The sequence below is a fragment of the Pongo pygmaeus genome, chromosome X, assembly GCF_028885625.2.
Source record: "Pongo pygmaeus isolate AG05252 chromosome X, NHGRI_mPonPyg2-v2.0_pri, whole genome shotgun sequence".
Lineage (NCBI taxonomy): Eukaryota > Metazoa > Chordata > Mammalia > Primates > Hominidae > Pongo > Pongo pygmaeus.
In genome coordinates, this window is record NC_072396.2 from 101,845,104 (window position 1) to 101,860,111 (window position 15,008).

At 36.2% G+C, this 15,008-nt stretch overlaps 1 pseudogene; it reads left to right on the forward strand.

The window, feature by feature from the left end:
* Positions 1-380: 380 nt before the first annotated feature.
* Positions 381-6,555, forward strand: LOC129024149 (nck-associated protein 1-like; annotated as a pseudogene).
* Positions 6,556-15,008: the final 8,453 nt, after the last annotated feature.

Here is a 15,008-nt window from a genome sequence, read left to right on the forward strand (position 1 = left end):
GCTGGGACTACAGGCACGTGCCACCACGCCCAGCTAATGTTCGTATTTTTAGTAGAGACAGGGTTTCACCATCTTGGCCAGGATGGTCTCGATCTGTTGACCTTGTGATCTGCCCGCCTTGGCCTCCCAAAGTGATGGGATTACAGGCATGAGCCACCGCACCCGGCCAAGCCTGTTATCTTTTAGGAATAACAAAGGGGTCAGTCTGAGCAGATAAGAAAGAGCCAAAGAGTAAATAATTCCATAGGAGGTCAGAGAAGAAATGTGGAGTCAGTTCAAATGAATGGAGAGCCATTGGAGGATTGAGCAGAGAAATTACATTATCTGACTTAAGTTTTAAGAAGATAATTCTCTGGCTGTTGTGTTGTTGTGTTGAGAATATGCGTAGGGAGGCGAAGGTGAGAGCAAGAAGACAGATTAAGTGGCTGTTGCAAGAATCCAGGCAAGTGGTGTTGGTGGTTTGGACCAGGGTGGAGCAGTGGTCAGAATATGCATATGTTTTGAAGGCAGAGCCAACAAGTTTTTCTGACAGATTGAATGTAGGGTAAGAGAAAGAGGAGAGTCAAGAATAAAGCCAATGGTTAGATGTGAGCAACTGAAAAGAGGAGGTTGCCATCAGGAATGGGCATAAGTTCTGAGGGGCCTGAAGGTTATATACAATTTTGGGGACCTTCCTCAGGAAAATGAATATAAAATTACAAAAACAAAATAAGATGTCTGATAAAAATGGGGATATTTGTTTAGAATGAGAGAATAAATGACAAAATTCACAAGTACTAAAAAGCTTACCGACACCATGAATATCATAAGGTTTAGAAAAATAACAATCTTTAGATTTTTACATAAAACACTTTATTGCTTATTTGTTTAATTTCTAAAAGTTATTTTTTCTCTGAATATTCCTCATTAAAGGGATATTCTTTCTGTTCTTGTGTCTCACCTCTATAATACTTTACCTGAGTATATCACTGAGTGTTTTATAAAGTTTTCTTCTCCTTGCATAGTCTCCATTTCCTTCAAGTTTCTTTCTTCTTCTGTTTATTGTTTAATTTTTTGTTTTTGTCTCTAACTTCTATGTTGCGTACTTTCCTCAGGATATGGCAATCCTTGCTTGTTGACAAGGATCCTTTGCTTGGCTGAACTTTAGTCAGGCTCCTGAAACTTCTTCTAGGCCTATCTGTGCACTTCCTTGTAAAATCCAGTTTTAGCAAAGAACCCTGCTAAGTCAGTTTAGCAAGAATCACCCAGCCTTGATATTTGATAGTCCTCAGTATCTGACCGGGCTCGTCATTGTCCACCATCTCCCAGGTGATGTCTGATCACCTTGGCCTGTCTTCAGCAAGGATACTGTTAGGTCAGTTTAGCCAGAATCTCCCTTACCCGTGATGTTCTGTCTTAGTAATTTTCCATCTACTGGCCTGCACTGGGCTCCCTGGCTATAAATTCCCATGCTGTATTTGAAAGTGGGCCCAACTTCTCTCCCACACTGCAAAATCCCGTTGTAGTGATCCTTATACCTATCATGATGGTCCTGAATAAGGTCTTCCTTACCATACTTTAACAATGTAATTGAAAATTTTTCTTCAACATCTGTTCATGTTTGAAAGTGCTGAGTGTAACTCAGAGCCTGTGGCTATGGTTGGTTTACTTGGTGTGTGAGTGGACTGTTCGTTGGGAGCTCCCTGGTGTCTGTATATTCAGGTTTTTCTTCTTGGGCTCATCAGTTTCTCCAGAGAAAACTTTTCCAGTCTCTTGCCTGGAGAATGGAAGACTGGGTTGCAGTGTTTTGCACACTAAGTGAGGGAAGCATCCAGTTTATTATGCATATGGTTGCTTAATCTCCTTGTTTTAGATAAATTGTCTAGGTCCACTATATCTAGTCTTCCAGTTCAGTGACTCTCTATTTTTTCCCAAAAGCTGGAGAATAATCTTTCAAACATCTGCAGGGTAGGGAAAAGACAGTTACCTAGCTCTGGAACAAGGGAAAGGATCTTTCTAGATTAAACTGAGTTTCATCCAAGCCTCCTAATTTTAGATCTCTTTTCCTGAACCCTCTCAGTTCCAAAGGTATCTTGTTTTGCTAATTTTCAGGCTTTATGGGTATACCGGATTGTAAATTGAATTATTTCTCAGCTTTCTCTACTGCTGGCTGAGTTCTCTACCTAGGTCAATTAACTAAGTCTACCTAAGTCAACTAACACTAATCCCTCTGCTTTCTATTTCAAAAAATTGTGTTGCTGTTATCTCTTCTAATGTTCTTCTCAGTCTTCAGGATTTTTGTTGTAAACAATTTTTTGCCTCCATTTTTAGTGGGGTTTTGAGGGGCATTAAAATCAGTTTCATATATTCAATCCATCATCTATTCCAGACCTCCTTGAGATGCAACATTTTAATACTTAGTTGTCTTACTGTTATATTTTGATCAGGAGTCCTGATTCCATTCCCTTTTCAGGGTAACCACCACACCACCTCCGCCACCACCACAACAAATTTAACTAACCATCTTTCATTATGTGGGAATTAATTACAGACAAGAGGGCACATTATTTCATGTCAATGATTCAACAATGATGAATTGAGAATCTATTGTGTGTCAGGCACTGTGTTAGGCATTTAATATTAAATATGCTAGAATATTAATATCAAATATTAATACACAATTTAAAAACATTAAATATGTAGAAATATTAATAATGTTTAGTACATATCTGCATAGGGATCACAGTTTAGCAGGTTTAACAGTGATGCAGATAAAAAATGCTATGCATAATATCAGAAGTAAGTAATAACAAAGTTCAAAGATAGCTTAGAGGAAGGTATTATCAACTCTCTTCATGGAAGTCTTCCTGAAGGCATTCATGCTGAAATAGGAAAGCAGGGGTAGTATCTTTCTATTTAGATAAAAAAAAGATATAATTAAGTTAGGTTATACAATATAAATCTTTCACACTTCTGATTTTGGTCTTAGGGCTCTTTTAGATGTTAGAATCCTAGACACAAAACAGAGGAGATAAATAAGTAGATATTTCAGACTGTCTTAATTCAAGATGACAGAATGTCACAGTAGCTATGTTTACAACCCTAATTCACAGAAGCAGAAGAGAAGACAAGCAGAAGAGAAGTATTTTTTTTGTCTTCATTGGGATGTTGTGGTGTTTAATGTGCTGACATATAAAAAGTGCTTTATAAGATCATAATATTAAAACATTTTATTATCAATTCAAAAACAAAAGCTGATATCTTAGTGACATAAGCTGATTTAACAAGTACTGAGCACCTACTATGTATTGGGAACTCTTCGGGTGTTGGAGATACAGTGATGAACAAAATGGAAGGTGGAGGACACAGCTCAAACAAGTGTCAAAAGTGTAGTAAATACAGGTTAATAAATACAGGTTGCTGTGTATATATATATATATATATATATATATATATAAAATAGCATATAACAGGTCGAGCTAACATAGTTTTGGACTTCTGGGAAGGTCTTCCTGAAGAAGTTACACTTAAACAGAGGCATTAAAAAAAAATGATGTGAAGTTAGCCAGGTGAAGTTGGAAGTGAGAGGAAAGAATTTTGGACAAAGGATACAGTACATGTGAATGTCCTAAAGTGGTCCAGAGTAAGGTTCATTCAGAAACCTGCGAAAAGGTCAGCAGCATGTCTGAAGCCTAAAGTGTGAGGCAGAGAGTGACACAATACAAGACTGAAGTGATAAACAACTGCCAGTTGATACACTTGTAAGAATCTATGTTAAGGAATTTAGATTTTATCCCAACAATAATGGACATTGAAGAAGTTTATGCAGGGGAATGGCATGTTCATATGTATATTTTTAAACAAAGCATCCTGTTGATATAATTAGAATATTATAAATTTTCAAACCCTTGATAAAATAATGAATCTGAGAAATGATCATCAATGGCAGTGGGTATTATGTACACAGCACTATCTATGACATATTTATTTTAATATAAAAATTGAATCTAAATTAGATCAAACCTCTAGATCTAACTATGAATTTATAGAAAATGCAGGAAGACAGAAAATGAGATCAATACACCACAGAGATACAATCAAGATTGTTTAGGGATCAGTGGTGACCATGAATATATAGTGTTAGCAACATGTTTAGTTGCAAAATTTTCATCATTAGTGCTTAGTGGTATGAGTATGGTAAAAACAGAAATATTTGACATTTAAAAACAAAAAATGTTGAGGGTCCAAAGCAAGTTTTATTTACCTAAGTTATAATTTTCCTTTATCTCCCAAGGATTTTGTGAGTAAAAACAAGGTAATACATTAAAAGAACTTTAAGATCTTTGGAAGGAATGTCCTTATTAAATACAAAGTGATACTACCATGATTATCACATAAAATTAAGCTATTTGAGATGTTTTTTATGTTGTTTTTTGTTTGACTCTTGCATTACATGCCATTGATTTCCGTTTGATCCATCTCTTCATGATTAACTTAGGTACGATTTTCCTAAGGCATGATATTATCCTGTCAGTTTAAGAAACTTCAGAGTAAATCAAAACCCGATGATGCCTGTGATCACAAAATAACAAACATGTCAAAATAGAAGTGTCGTTTTAAAAAAATTTAATAGCAACTTGTATCTTCCATCAAAATCAACTCAAGGAATTTCCAAATATCAACTAGTTTATAGTTAGGAAGTGGATTTCATTTAAAAGTTAAATGTGTATTTGAATGAAAATGTATTCTGTATTTTAAAAGTACCTTTTTTTGTGATACAGTCTAATGTTTATTTTTATGTTATGGCAGGTACACTTTAAATTTTCAAAATTTAAAACATATAAAAAGTGGTTAAGAACTAACATTTGTATCAATAGTTGATAAATCTCTAAGATTGTTTATTATACAGCAGAGTACAATGGTTGTGCTAATGCCAACAGGGCACCATGAAATTTAGTCTAAAAATATCACTAGGCTTTATACAAGCAACAACGTATGCTGCTGGTTTTAGAATTTCAGGACATGATCTGCTTCTAATACTAAGCAGTCTTTTACTATTTTTAATGTTGTGCGTTTTTATGGTATTTAGTTTGGGAAATGTTTTAAAATATGGACCTATAATGCAAAGGTATTACATGCAGTACCTTTCTGGGTTTGATTCTGTTGTCCTCAATGAACTCATGTAGAACCTTTCTGTTTGCTGGGAAGATGACTCAATCATCATGTCCTCTGTTGTTAACACTATGACCTTTGTAAATGTAAAATAAGTCGAAGATGGGGGAGTATTTGATTTCAGAGAAATGAGATTAGATTGGTTTAGGTTACAGGCATATACTAGCGTCTCTAAGGCTTCACTTGGCCTTTCAGATCACAGAGAACTTGGAAACATGATCAATACAATAATTTTTTCATACCAAAAATAGATTCTTTGGTGGAAATGTTGCGCTAAAACATCAAAGCTCTACATATTTTGTTTTTATAGTCATTCTCTTGAGAAGATGCTTTAACAGTGTTTGGAGTTACTTTCTCAGTCAAGACACTGAAATGCATTTTCACTACATTGCACTCATTTTATCAGTTGCATTCATGAACTGTGTGCAGCAGAGTTACATCATATTGGAGAATGTAGTCTTCCCTTATGGAATATATTTCTAGATGAAAAGGCAAAACAAGTTTGAAATATCATCACAGATATTTGCACAGAACAGTGTACTCTTAGTGACCAGTTGCCACCCAAGTATTATGCCAAAACCACCAGTCAAGCAGTGAATAAGAAATCAACAAAACAAAACAAAACAGACTAGTAAGAAAGGGTAACCTGAAAGGGAGAAACCAGGCGTTAAGAACATGAAGAAAAACAGGCTGGTTGTGACCAAACTTGACAAATTGCACACCGCACTTTCTAAATTGTGTCTCAAACACGATGGTATGGAAACATACCTTTACTCCATGAGAATATTTGACTTCCCATCTGGAAATCCTCTTTACTAAGTCAATTGTTGGGATGATTATGTATAATTGAGCCACACACAAAATGCAAAACCATCAGAGATTCTAACAGGTGTAAGAGCACACATGACCATACTCCAGCCAATATAAAACTACGTGTAGATTGATATTATAAGAGTATTCAGTGATGTTCTTTTTCAACAAACACAACATTTGGGCAGTTATGGAGAGCCAATCATTACGAGTCTATACACAAATTGGTATTTGGAAACTTTGCTAAGATAAGTCAGCTATGATCATATAGCTTATTTCCCTGCAATTAAAGCATTTGTGAAATTACCTACAGAAAATGAATTAACATTCAATGCAGAGAAATATTCTGACATATCAGAAATGAGGTCATTATTAGAATTGCTAGGCCCATATGGTATGAAGTTCCTAAGTGAAAGCCTTATGTGGCATATTTCATCACAAGTTGCTAAACTTAAGAAATTTGTGGAGAATGTTGATGTGTTAACACAAATGTGGACCAGCTTTGACAAACCAGACCAGATGGCTGCACTCTTTAAAAGATTATCATCTGTTGACAGTCTTTATTTTGAACCTAACACTGTTGTTAGACCCTAGAGATTTAAAGATGGATAAGACAAATTCCCTTTATGTCTTCAAGGAGCTCATGAATTTGAAGCATGAATGAAGACAGGAGTAGAGAGTCAACATATGAAGAGTTTTATGTCCTAAGTTAATGGAGTTTGAATTTGAACATGTGGTCAAACCAAAACCACCAAATGATTTTCATTAGGGAAGTGACATATCAGATTTCTGTTAAAGTCACACGGCAGGGTAGCAAAGGGGCTGGAGGAGAATAAGTTATAAGAAGACAAGGAGTTCACATTTCTTGAGTGCTCACTATGTGCAAGGTATAGTATTAAATGTTTTATATTCATAATTTCCCCTTATCACTACAATAACACTTACTGACAAGCATTATTATCTCCATTTTACAGCTGAGGAAGATAAGGTTTAAAGAGGTTAATTTCCCTACAGTCACAACTGCAGTAAAATATATTGTTGGTATCTGAATATGAACTGACTTCAAGGTCCATGCTTTTCTTCTGAGCTATACTATTAATTAGGAAGCACTGTATCAGTCTAGAAATGAATGATGATGAAGGCCTGAACCAAGATAGTGGCAGTGGAATGAAAGGAAAGGGAAAATGTGAGAAATATTGAAGGGATATACTTGGCAAGAAGACTTGGTTATTGTGCAGATTTGGAAGGGGGAGAGCAAGGAAGAGTGAGGTGTCAGGAACTTCTTTCATGTTTTAACTTGCCTAAATGAGTGGGTGGATGATGATGTTATTAACTTAAATTGAAAAAGAACAAATGGAAATAGCAATGTTGGAGATACAGGACAAAATTGGAGTAATTGATGGAATGAAGTGATGGAGGAGATGGGAAACGGTACAGGTGGACGGGTTACATCAGTTGCTTTTCCTGTAATGGGAGGAGAGAGGCTAAGATTATGTACAGATATAAATGAGTGTTGGGGAGGAAATAATATTGAGAGATTTTAGACTCAATGACTTCTGCATTATCTCTGAAAAAAGGAAGTGAAAGCAGGAGGCAAAGAAGAGGAAGTGAACTTGAAAAGCATAGCATTAAAAGTTTGAATTAACCACTGTGGGGAATGAAAGAGGGAACAGATCACCATTACCTAATAAAATTACAAAGCATTTTCTTTTTCTTCACCATCATATGATATCCCTACTTTATTTTTTTCTATTTTTGAGATTAAAGTTATCATAAATCTTAAATGAGATAATTGATCTCATTATTCATCCATAGGGTCAGCATTCTTTGTTTTGCAAAGTGGTGGGAACAAAGTACATTCTCATCAAAAGCATACAAGCTTTTGTTTGAATTTTCTTGTCTGGTTCTAATATAAATGCTACATTGGCCTTGCAAAATAAATTAGGAGGGTTTTGCCTTTGGTATTTTATGGAAGACTTTGAGTAAGACTGAAATAATCTGTTCCTTGGCATTTATCTGGAAACTTGTCAGAGCCTGGTCCTGGTGTTTTCTTCATTGGAAGTTTTTTTTTTTTGATGTTTTTGTTTTGTTTTGTTTTACTATAAGCCAAATTTACTTAATAGATAGAGGGTTATTCAGGTTTTTGATTTCTCCTTGAGTCACTTCTGATAAATTATATTTTTCTAGAATTTACTCATTCATTTAAATTTTCAAATTTATTATAAAAAATTGTGCACTGTTTAATATCAACATGTATAGTTGTCCTCTTTTCACTCCTAATATTGTTGCCCTTTCTCTCTCTCTTTTCCTTGATTAATTTCATTAGAAATTTTTCATTTAATAAAATTTTCAAAGAAACAACTTATATCTTTGTTGGTCTTTATTGTACATTTGTTTTCTAATTTATTAAATACTACTCTTCATTTTCCTTTGATTTAGTTATTTTTTTGAAGTTTTTGATATGAATAATTTAATTGTTATTTTCAATTAAATTAGATTGGTTTAGGTTACAGGCATATACTTTATTCTTTCATAATATACCACTTTAAGACTATAAAATGTCTTCCAAATACCACTTTAAGTGAATCCTATGTGTTTGAATGCCTAATGTTGTTGTGATCATTTAGTTGTATTTTCTCATTTTTATTATAAAGTCTTCGTTGACCTATGAGCTGTTTAGAATTTGTTTGTCTTTAGTTGCTGATAAATGAGTTTTTCTTGTTATGTACCAGAATGTTTGTGATTTTTCACTTACTTATGGAATAGTCAAAGAATGTTGTTCATATGATAACATTCCTTTCAAATTTGTTGAAGCTATCCTCACAGCCTAGCTTGTTGTTAGTTTTCTTAAATGTGACTTGTACGCTTACAAAAAATGTATAGTGTATACTTGTTGGGTACAATATCCTATTTATGTCCATTAGATCAAGCTTGTGAATTGTATGATTCAAATCTTCCACATCCCATTAATTTTCAATATATTCAAATTGTCAATTACTGAAAGGCTCATTTTGAAAGCCCTCATAATGATGATATATTATTCAACTTCTCTCTGTAAATCTGTTATTGTTTTATGTTTTGGGAGCTATCTTCATTAAAACAAGTTTAGAATTGCTTTATTTTTCTGGAAAATTGAACTTTCTTATTATGTAAAGACCATGTTTATCTTTAGTACAAGTTTTTTTTTTGTTATTTTTAATTAAAGTCTATTTTATCTGGTACTGATGTGTCTATAGCCACTTTATTTGAGTTACAATTGCATAGTATAATGTTTTCATCTATTAACATTAATATTTCTGTCTACTCTATTAAAAGGTGTATAAATGGATATTTTTAAGAGTCCATGTAACAATCTTTGTCTTTTAGCTTGAGAGTTTAGTCCATTTACATTTATAGTACCTACTGAGTAATTGAATGTATGTAAATTATCTTATGTATTCTCTATGTGTACTATTTTTTTCTATTTCCTTTGTTTCTACTTTCTTGTAATATTTTGGATTGGTTCATTTAAAAAATTAGTGGCTACTTAGTTATTTTAACATGTTTATTTCAGCCAAGCAAATTGTAAAATTGTCAGCATTGTTACCCTCCACCTGAACTACACGAAGACTTCAGAATGCTTTACTTGTCATTGTCACCCTTCCAATGCTACATAACTGCAGCAATAGTAAAAACACTTGTATTTTCTTTCTTACTTCATTGGAAATGTGTCTAGTGATTCTCTGCTAAAACTTGTGATACCCTTTATCAAACTATAAAAGTATCTTTGTATTCAAACAGTCTAATTTTTATCACATACTTTTTTGTTTCATTGAAATAGTAATGACTGCGTGGACTGTTGAGAAAGGCTCTGAGGCTGACTCTGGGCCTAGTTAGAAAAAGTGGAATATCTGACTATTGTGGCCTGCCATGGGCATTTGGGGGACAGAATGGCAGCATGTGTGCTATGTCACCTTGGAAAGCATAAGTGACAAAATGAAATGCAACACAGAGAAAGCATGGCTTGATTTTGGATGGGTAAGAGAGCAAAGATATGTGCAGAGTAGTAGGCCCTTTGGGCAGAACAAGAGAAATAGCCTTGTGGGCATCCTCAACAGCTAGGAGATTAACAAAGATACTAGATCATGGGGAAAGTAGGTAATGGGCAAGGCAGGCAATTTTTGAAGACAAATTTTTGTATTTGATTTTTTTCTTATGGCTACCCTTAAAAGGAAAAAATAAGTTGCACTTTTCTCTTGTGGCAGCTCCTACACCCCTTTCTCTCTACTCCTTAACAAGGAAATCAGCAAATCACCTGCCACTTCATATTATCTGTTTTATTGCTCCCTTCCATTAGTGTGGATGCTAGACACTTGGATGTGGTGCATATTAGAAGTAATACAGAAGGATATTACATACACGCTTGTCAGCAGCCAAAATCACAATTTCATTTGCTAGTGAATTTTCAAATAACCAGTCTTTCAGGTACTTCTCTAATTTTCACCAAATGTTGCACTTTTGAAAGTTTCATTAATCTAGCCCCATTAGGATGGGTAGGGTGAATGAGTTTATGGCTGTAGAAGGTGAAGTAGCAGAATTTGCAGCTCTTAAGAACATCGCTACCATTCATTTATGATAATGGTGTCTAAGTGGTATTAAAATTCCCCTACAAAATATTATTTGGAGTAAAAGAGCACCAAATACCTGGTGAATTTGATAATAGAATAGTTAAAACCCAACACATGCTTATTTACTGAAATTAATGGCTCTGAAATGACAAGCATGTGATTTAGTCTTAGAATCATGGTATGCATAGCTCTAGCATTGCAGGCAAGGGAGAAGCTAAAAGCAAATAAGTGACATTCTAGAGGGAAAGAAACCATATGTATTCAAAGGAGAAATATGATTGAAAAAGTCATTAGTACTGTAAGGAATTTTCAGCCATAGTTGACCTTTTCCTGAAATGAGAATGCTTTATTTTATGGTGAGAAATATTCTGTTTAGAAAAAGCAAACATTGGTGTTTGGGGAAGAATATTTCGGGTAGCCACTTTGAGTCAAGATGAGGTTTGATGATCCAGAACCATAACCCGTGGGCTTGGATTTTTGTTTATGATCAATAGATATAACATCAAAGAGATGTTCCTTGCAAATATCTTATCATTTTTGTCCTTCATTTTCATTTCATTTTGTCCTTCCTTTGATTCACCATTTGTCTTCAGTTTTGTCTGCCCTGCTGCTAGAAATGACTGCTGGGGAAATAAAGCATGAAATAGGTAACCTCATGTGGGCCAAGAATTTTTCTTTTCCTTGATAGGTCCATTTTTATATATCAATTTGTACAGGTGCATCCTGTGACCAAAGGCTAAAAGAGTAGTACATACTGTGTAGAGCAATAGATTTTATGAAGGGAGCATTTTGCATACAAACCAATACAACTGGCAGATTTAATCAAGTTTTCTATGTGATTAGGCTTTGAAAGCTGTAACCGGTTCTGATAGTAAAGAAGTACAGTTTGGAAACAAATTACTACTCTTGTCTTTATGACATGTATCAATTTACACACAAGCTGCATAAATCACTTTTTATATTTTTCTGTAATGGAAAAATACTGCAGGGCATTTTAATAACCAATAAATTATATGTTTAATGAACCAGACCAAAATATAAATGGTATGAGTCAAACATCCCTAAGAGTGAGGACTGGATATTGACTTGATAGAAATTCCGGTCACATAGACTATAGACTATTAGATCCACCACAATTCAAGAGAGTCAGTGCTTATACTTCATCTATGATCATCCACGTGAAAATTCTTCTTGGGACTTTATAACTTATTTTCATACCTCACCTATCTACTGCTTATATTATGCTCCAGAGAATTCAGGAGTGAAAATAGACAGTTTTACCTTTAACCTTTTATAAGTATTACTCCAATAATTTATACAGTAACTCTATTGCGCCTGGTGAATTAGTAGAGAAAGCATTTCTGAATCACTTATGTAAAGCAACCACACACATTTGACATCACATTTGAAACATGTGAGAGTCCACTGATAAAGGGATGTAGTCATAGAACCAACAAAATACCCTGTTAGTTTTCAGACGTATGAACGGAGACCCTAACAAGGTGAGAGAAATTGGATGAGAGAAACACATGAAACTTGAGTTGTTGCAATAGGAGTTTCCAAGTAAATATGGGATACTTCATTGCTTCCTAATCGTCTCATATTTAGGATCACATATGTCCATGCATTAAAACAATAGAGAAGTAAGTATATGTTACCTAACATATATTGATGTTATTTTTGTTTCTTATTAAAGAACAGTGAGGCGGTATAGTTTTAAAGAAAACTGGGTGGGAAGACAAAGGACATGGGGTTTGCAAACCCCTAATGAAGGTGCCATTAACTAACTAGCTGTAAAATTCTGGCCAAATCACTTCTCTTGAGCTTCCATTTTCTCATGTATAAAATGAGGGAGTCAGATAAGATGATTACCAAGTTTTTTTTTTTCTTATCTATTTGGTATTGTTAAAGGCCTCAGAGTCTGCATATGAAATTTGGTAAAGTTGTATCCTGTTGTATAAAATAGTCATATTACTGAAACATTGTGTATTTTAATTTCTTTCTTTACTTTGTGGGGAGGGAGCCAATTGTATTCTGAGCACAATGGAGAACACTGTTACTTAAAGGAAACCTGTGATGATTGTTTTTAGTATATGTGCTGTGGAAGCCAGCACTCTGTGATGATTCTTTGTAAAGCAAATAAACCTTTGTAATGCAAATGTTCATATTCTAATGGTTCTATTTTCAAGTTTCCATTTTAATATATCAAGCTTGTTTGCTCCAAAGTACAACTAAACTTTACATATTAATGAAAATTCACATCTATCTATCTATCTATATATATATTTTTAATCATTTTTAGCCTAGAGGAAAAATTTTCTTCCTCTTCTGTATTCTTAAATATTTACTGACAGTGCCACTTATTTAGCTATGTGCTCTAAAAATAATTGTCATGTATTGGTTAGGAACCCAGTCTCTGGAGTCAGACAGCTTGGGTTTTAAGTCTGGTTCTGTTGCTTACTAGCTGGGCAGCTTTGACCAAAATGCTTTCTGTTACCAAGCCTCAGTTTCCTCATCTGTAAAAATAACATAACGGGAGTAGGGCTAGCAAGATGGCCGATAAGAACAGCTCTGGTCTGCAGCTCCCAGCGAGATCAATGCAGAAGGTGGGTGATTTCTGCATTTCCAACTAAGGTACCTGGATCATCTCATTGGGTCTGGTTAGACAGTGGGTGCAGCCCATGGAGAGCAAGCTGAAGGAGGGTGGGGCATTGCCTCACCTGGGAAGCACAAGCGGTCAGGGTACTCCCTTCCCTAGCCAATGGAAGCCATGAGGGACTGTGCCATGAGGAATGGTGCAATCCAGCCCAGACACTATGCTTTTGCCATGGTCTTTGCAACCCACAGACCAGAAGTTTCTCTCTGGTGGCTACACCCCCAGGGCCCTGGGTTTGAAGCACAAAACTGAGTGACCATTTGGGCAGACACCGAACTAGCTACAGGAGCTTTTTTTCATACCCCAGTGGTGCTTGGAACGCCAGCGAGAAAGAACCATTTACTCCCCTGGAAAGGGGGCTGAAGCCAGGGAGCCAAGTGGGCTATCTCAGCAGATCCCACCCCTATGGAGTCCAGCAAGCTAGGATCCACTGGCTTGAAATTCTTGCTGCCAGCATTGCAGTCTAAAAATGACCTGGGACGCTTGAGCTTGGTGGGGTGAGGGGCGTCCGCCATGACTGAGGCTTGCATAGGCGGTTTTCCCCTCATAGTGTAAACAGAGCCGCCTTGAAGTTCAAACTGGGCTGAGCCCACCGCAGCTTGGCAAGGCCACTGTAGCCTCTCTAGATTCCTCCTCTTTGGGCAGGGCATCTCTGAAAGAAAGGAAGCAGCCACAGTCAGGGGTTTATAGATAAAACTCCCCTCTCCCTGGGGCAGAGCACCTGGGGGAAGGGGTGGCTGTGGGCGCAGCTTCGGCAGACTTAAATGCTCCTGCCTGCTGGCTATGAAGAGAGAAGCAGAACTCCCAGCACAGTGCTCAAGCTCTGCTAAGGGACAGACTGCCTCCTCAAGTGGGTCCCTGACCCCTGTGCTTCCTGACTGGGAGACACCTTCCAGCAGGGTTGGACAGACACCTCATACAGGACAGCGTCGGCTGGCATCTGGCGGGTGCCCCTCTGGGATGAAGCTTCCAGGCGAAGGAACAGGCCACAATCTTTGCTGTTCTGCAGCCTCTGCTGGTGACACCCAGGGAAACAGGGTCTGGAGTGGGCCTCCAGCAAACTCTAGCAGACCTGCAGCAGAGGGGCCTGACTGTTAGAAGGAAAACTAACACACAGAAAGAAATTGCATCAGCATCAACCAAAGGATATCCACACAGAAACCCCATCCAAAGGTCACCAACGTGAAAGATCAAAGGTAGAAAAATCCACAGAGATGAGGAAAAACCAGCATAAAAATGCTGGAAATTCCAAAAACCAGAACACCTTTTTTCCAAAGGATAACAGCTCCTCGCTAGTAAGGGAACAAAATTGGATGGAGAATGAGTTTAACAAACTGACAGAAGTAGGCTTCAGAAGGTGGGTAATAACAAACTCCTCTGAGCTAAAGGAGCATGTTCTAACACAATGCAAGGAAGCTAAGAACCTAGAAAAAAGGTTAGAGGAATTGCTAACTAGAATAATCAGCTTAGAGTATATAAATGACCTGATGGAGCTGAAAAACACAGCATGAGAACTTCATGAAGCATACAAAAGTATCAATAGCCAAATCAATCAAGTAGAAGGAAGGATATCAGAGATAGAAGATCAACTTAATGAAATAATGCATGAAGAGAAGATTGGAGAAAAATGAATGAAAAGGAATGAACAAAACCTCTAAGAAATATGGGACTATGTGAAAAGACCAAACCTACGTTTGATTGGTATACCTGAATAATGACAGGGAGAATGGAACAAAATTGGAAAATACTCTTCAGGATATTATCCAGGAGAACTTCCCCAACCT